This window comes from Arvicanthis niloticus, chromosome 10 (genome assembly GCF_011762505.2).
Source record: "Arvicanthis niloticus isolate mArvNil1 chromosome 10, mArvNil1.pat.X, whole genome shotgun sequence".
Classification (NCBI taxonomy): domain Eukaryota; kingdom Metazoa; phylum Chordata; class Mammalia; order Rodentia; family Muridae; genus Arvicanthis; species Arvicanthis niloticus.
The window spans coordinates 80,515,389-80,521,915 of record NC_047667.1 but is presented as its reverse complement, the minus strand read 5'-3'; the positions used below and the strand labels follow the sequence as shown (position 1 = coordinate 80,521,915).

The following is a 6,527-nucleotide window of genomic DNA, read 5'->3' as shown; positions in this document are numbered from 1 at the left end:
AAAGGCCCAAAAATAGAAGCTTGAATCTTACTTAGAAAGGGGAATGAGATAGTTCTAAAAGGCAGATGGAGGGAGAGAACTGGGGTTGAGATGGGGAATGGCAAGGAGAATGGCAATTCAGGATAACATATATGGAAGGACAGAAGAAATGGCTAGATGGTCATGAAAATGATTGCACATCTGTAACTGACATGGGACAAGGAGGTAGGGGCATCTCCAGGACAAGACTGAGACCTGGGATTAGGGAGGCATCCAAGAATCAATAGCTGTGTGTCATAAAATTAGAGATATGAGACATGAAATGGCTACCTCCCATAGCCAGGCTAGAACCCCAGTGGAGTAATAGAAAAACCAACCCACCCACAAACTTTCAACCCAAAATTTACCCTGTCTACCAGAAATGCAGACAAAGGGGATGGAGCAGAGACTGTGGGAATGGCCCATCAATAACCAGCCAACTTGAGACCCATACCATGGGCAAGCACCAATCCTAACACTATTAATGATGGTCTGTTATGCTTGCAGATAGGACCATATTATTTTCTGAGAGGATTCATCCAGCAGATGACTCAGACCAATACAGATACCCACAGTCAAACTGTGAATGGAGCTTAAAGACTTATGGAAAAATAGAAGAATGGATTATGGTCCCTGAAGGGAATAAGAACTCTAAGGGATAACAACAGAGTCAACTAACCTAGACCCTTGGGACTCTCAGATTCTGAAACACCAACCAAAGACCATACACAGGCTGGACCCAAGCCTCCTGCACATAAGTAGGAGATGTACAACTTGGCTTTCATGTGTGTACTAAACAACTGGAAATGGAAATGGGGCTAATCTAAAAGCTGTTACCTATTCTTGGGATACGTTCTTTTAGTTGGACTACCTTGTCTGGTCTCAGTGAGAGAGGAGGCACAGAGACTTGATGTACTAGGGTAGGGAGATATGCAGGGAGGTGGGCACCCACACAGAGGAGAATGTGAGGGAGTAGGGAAAGCATTGTAGGTGGGCATGACAGGGGGTAGGGCAGTGAGCAGGATGTAATGTGAATAGGTAAAAAACTAAATTAATTTAAATTAAATTAAACAAGAAACAAAGGAAAATAAGAAAGAGACAGACATGAAGACTTAGGGACACAGAACTACATAAAATAATGAAAAATAAATTCTACAGATATTTTAGTGAGTAAAAATTTTAAGAGATTTTAGAAATGAATAGCCTATAGAACAAAAACTGTTTAAACATGGATCAAAATATAAGATCAAGAAATATTATCTAGGTACCAAAATTGATAGATATCAAGTGATCAAATATCTTAGTGTTATAGGAAACATTACTATCTAAACTGTCATGAGGTTTAACAAACAAACAAATGAAAAAAAAGGTGATTAAGGTGATCCTGTGATCCTAACAAGAATTGCGAATTGCTTGGGGAAAGCACAGAAGGAAGTGGAAGATACTTGAAAACTGTAGTGACAAAGATGGCGAGAAAGGTGAAGAACTCAACATTGGCATCTTAGCTCCTGCCAGGGGCGCAATACTTTGCCATCATCTGTTACTGTGTGAAAACACCTGCCAAAACAACCAGGGGAGAAAAATATTTATTTAGCTTATACATTCCAATCAGAATCCATCACTGAGAAAAGTTAGGGCAAGAATTCAAGAAAGAGCAGGAATAGGAACCATGGTGGGATGCTGCTTACTGGCTTGCTTCCCTTATTTTGTTTGGCTTCCTTATTTTGTTCCGTTATTTTTTTTCCTTTTTCTTTCACTCTTTTTTTAGGGGGAGAGATAATTTAAAGTTATATTTAAGTACAGAGAATTTAGCTTGCAACACTTAATTTAGTTGCAAGTTCTTTGGCCTTTGCCTATTCTATATTGGCAGTGCCAGTCAAAGATTTGTGACCCAGAAAATTATATCTCCAGTACCAGTGGATCTTTTTATTATTTACCATTGTATCTGGTCCTGAGAGCTTCCATTAGTTTTGGCAGAGTTCCTCTACCTTCTTGGCTAACCTGTATGAAGGGAACAGTGGTGTGTGTCTTTCTGAGTATGAGCTATCCCTGTCTGGAATTTCCCTTGGTGATGCAGTAGAGGACAAATATCTTAAGACACAGAGCAGGCAGGAAGACCATCAGCTCAATGGACTGATTACCACCAGCTGAGATTTCTTGATCTTTACCAGTAGGGTTACTGTATTGTCCCACACTGCAAGAATAGATGGTCTCTTAATCAGGACAAACCCTTTGCCAGTAGCCCTCTTCTCAGCATGAATCAGCAGGTATTGCTGCATTTCTAGCTTTGTCTCAGGACTGTACAACTGGACAAACTTAAGCAGCTGCATAGCTGTTTGCCAGTCTAGTGCCTGGATGAACTGGTTGATGGCTGGAGGGATTTGGAGCTCCTTACAGAAGGTGACCTTTGCTGCTGCAGCCTGATGTAGCAAGGCCATTTGACAAAGCATATGAGGTCACTTTTGGGCTCGGCATCCTGTCCAAGGCTGAATTTGTTGAGCCTTTTCTCAAGCAGAAGATTCACCAAGTTGTTGTCCTCTGGTTTAATCACTATTACAGAGGCAAGAGTCAACTTTTCCCCTCTGCTTTCTTTCTTTGTGACTTTTGCTCAGCTGGAAGTGAGAGAAAGAAAAGAGAACTGTAGAAAATATATGAGGGCCAAAGATCCTTAGAAACTGCCTGCTTTCTTAAAAAACTCAAGACCTTCTGCCCAGGAGTAGCACTGCTGACAAAAGGCTTAGCTTCTCCACGTTAATTAGTAATCAAGAAAATGTACTATAGACATGCTCACATGTCAATCTAATAGAGACAGTTCTTTAACTAAGATTCCCTTTTCCCACATGATTCTAGTTTAGGTCATGTTGACAAAACCTATCCAACACAATCGACCCCTTTTCAATTTGACACAGAGATATCACTACTAAATCTTGTTTATTCCCAATATTTCATGTTAACACTACAAGATAAAATATATTGTCATTTTTAAACTGCCATGCTCTCTCTCTCTCTCTCTCTTGTAAACATTCACATACTTTAACATTTCAAATTCTTTACCAAATCCAAAGTCTCTTAACTGTGAGCTCCTAAACGTTCAAAATAAATTACATACTTTTTTCTTACAAAATGGAGGAACCAGGGGAAAAAATGCCAATAGTGAAATCCTATAGCATGGTATTCAGGATTCTCTCACAATCTTCTGGACTACAAAGTGCTTGCGGAACTCCACTTGTTTGGCTCTGCAATTCACAACACTTAATTCATCTCACAGTCTAAAGTTAGCTCCAGTACATATCTGTCACTTTTTTTGATCATCATCTGATGGTTATGTCATCTCCTGTATGCTGGGATCTCCACTGTGACTGGGATTACACCATTTACAATGGTGATTCTTGCTCCTTTAGGGACTCCAACCCTCCACAAGGTGCCAAATCTCAGCTTCTGTTCATGACCCCTTCAATCCTACAGGTTTGATTCAAAAACTGGTACCATGTAGAAGAGACTGTTACATATTACCAAGTTTGGCTGCCAGCTTGAAAAATAGACTTGGCCCCTTTTAGACTTCAGATTCTGTGTACTGACCCTGAAGAAATAATTGGCTTTTTTTTCCTTGATAAGACTTGTCACTTATTTATCACAGGAAAAAAAGAAAAAAAAAATGCTGAAGCTCACATTGCTTTTTTTCTTTATTGAGCCTGGAACTCTAGCTCATGCTCAGCAAACACAATGGTGATAATCCCTCACAAACACATGAAGATGTTTGGTTCCGTGATGATTCTAAAGTACATCAAATCGAAAATCAAGATAAATCATTGATAGTGGTTTAAATAATAATGGCGCACAGAGGTTCACATGTTTGAATTATTAGTTCCTTATGGGAAGGACTTTGGAAATATTATGATGTATGGCCGTTTTGGAGGTAGTGTGTCCCTAGGAGAGAATTTGAAGTTCAAAAGCACATGCCATTGCTAGTTCTCAATATCAATAAATCTCTGTCACTCTGTTGCTTCCCCTTTGTTTTTCTCTGTCTCTCTTTTCTTTCTCTGTTTCAATCCCTGTGTTTCTTTCTATTTCTGGCTCTCCTCTCTCTCTCTTTCTCTTTTTCTCTTTCTCTTTTTTCTCTTTCCCTGCTTAACACTTGTAGATTAGATGTATGTTCTCAGCTACTGTTCCTATGCTCTATGCTTGCCTGCCTGCTCCCATGCTCCCCATTAGAAAGGGCAGAAACTTACTTTCTGAAACTGTAAGCAAGCTCCCAAACAAACAGTTGCTTTTATAAGTTGCCTTGGACATGGTGTTTTGTCTTGACAAAACAGAGATATAGCTATGATATCCTATGAGTGGGTATCTGGATAAATAACTCAGAAGTTAACAGCACCAACTCCTCTGTTCTTCTATAGGTCCTGGTTTTTATTACCAGCAAGCACATGGTGTCTCACAACTATCTCTAATGGAATCCAATTCCCTCTTCTGTTGTTCAGGAATACATGAGAAAAAAATGCTCTTATTTACATGAAAGAGATTTTAAAAATCTTTTTAAAATTCTAAATGTAAATATGTATCAGGTTAAAAAGCAAATATTATTTCTTTTGCTGGACCAAAAGTTAGACATGATTTTGGCAAAATGTCAAATAATATATAATTTAGGCTGTCACATGATGGTGTCACAACTCAATTTTTATATATCACTGTGCATGTAGATGTTATATATACAAATAATCGGGCTTTTCAGTCCAACTTTAATTTGTACAGTGAAATCTGAAACTCGCAGATTGTTTTATATGTTAGACAATTGTGTTTTTCCTTTGAATTTTTAAAACCATCTAAGACTGTGGAATCCATTCCATGGCACAGATATAAACAAAATATGCACATTATGCAAGACTAATCCATATACTGTTTGTATCTGATCCATGTTATGTCAGTAGTCTATGCTCATTTAGTTACCTTCATGAAACAGTAAAGTCTCATTGGTCTTTCTATAAGTGAGTTTTCACTTGCAGTTGTAAGCATTCCTTTATTATTTTGGTAGTAATAACTATGTCAGCCCATTTGCAATTCTTCTCCTCTCTTTGTCTTTCCCTGAGCCTCTGTCCCTCATTGCTCAGAGCAGTCATACATCTAGGCTTCCCTATATGCACACAAATTTTTGGCAGCTCCTTGTTACATCCTATGATAGCAGCATTTACCTGGAAAATGGTCTTTTCTTATACTATGTTTGGCCTTGCTGGTCAAGCTACTAATTTTACACATTAAAGTAACTTTTCTAAGGTGTATTCTTAGTTCCACAGTTCAAAGAAGGAGCAAGCCTTTGATTATTTCATGCTTGACTCATCCAAGTGAGTCTGCTAATCTCAAAGGTTCACTTGCCATGATGAAAATGTATGCAAATATGTGACCACTGTACTGGCATGTTGTTATATCTTAGCATCCAGAGTTCTTCCTGGAGGCTATGTATTATCTGAAGGATATAACTGAATTAATTCACACAATTTCTTTGAAACTTGTGTATAAATATGGCAAGACAATCCAAAAGAGTTAAAAGTCCACTGAGATTCTGTAATCACTGATAAATCTGTATTTTCTGGTGTCCAGAAGAAAGTAGGTTTCAGAGAATGGTTTTGCTCATGATCATGAGGTGAGTACATGTCTCACACTGGGGTCTTACCAGAATAAGGTCTTCCATAAAATGAACTCTTCATTATCTTTATACTTAGCTATGAATTTATTAATGATCTATTAGTTTATATAGTCACTTAATTATCTAAGTATTTTTTTAAATTGCAAAGTGAGTACCTTAAATGTAATAATGACTGTGAAAGTGAATCATGCTGAGATATGGGAAAAAGATAGAAAAACATTCTTAGAAATACCCTATGGTCTTACATCTCTAAGTTGATTCCAGATTAAAGCAAGATGACAGTGAACATAAGCCATGAGATCTCCAAACAAGTTCATAAGACTGAAAATTTATTAATAGTTAAATTTTAATTTACTTTTTTATTGTAATAAATTATTTATAATTTATAATCTTTATTTTTAAAATACCAGAACTTACATTTTTAAAAATTTTTATTGGTTATTTTATTTAATTACATTTTAATGTTATCCCCCTTTCTGGTTTTCCCACTGCAATCCTCCCTATCCCATCCCCCTGCCCCTGCTTTTATGAAGGTGCTCCCAAACACACTGCCCCTCCCACTTTACCACTCTAACATACCTCTATCCTCAGGCATCGAGCCTTAACAGGACCAAGGGCCTCTCCTCCCATTGATGCCAGATAAGGTCATCCTCTGCTACATATGCAGTTGGATACACGGGTCCCTCCATGTATATTCTTTGGTTGGTGTTTTAGTTCCTGGGAGCTCTGGGGTGTTTTGTTGGTTGATATTGTTTTTCTTCCTTTGGGGTTGAAAACTCCTACTGTTTCTTCAGTCCTTCCCCTTAACTCCTCCATTGGGGACCCCATGCTCAGTCTGATGGGTAGCTGCAAACATCCACATCTGTATTGG

At 38.1% G+C, this 6,527-nt stretch overlaps 1 pseudogene; it reads right to left on the bottom strand.

Annotated features, from left to right (window-relative positions):
- Positions 1-1,826: 1,826 nt before the first annotated feature.
- On the bottom strand, positions 1,827-6,251 carry LOC143443641 (large ribosomal subunit protein eL8 pseudogene; annotated as a pseudogene).
- Between the last annotated feature and the right edge of the window lie 276 nt (positions 6,252-6,527).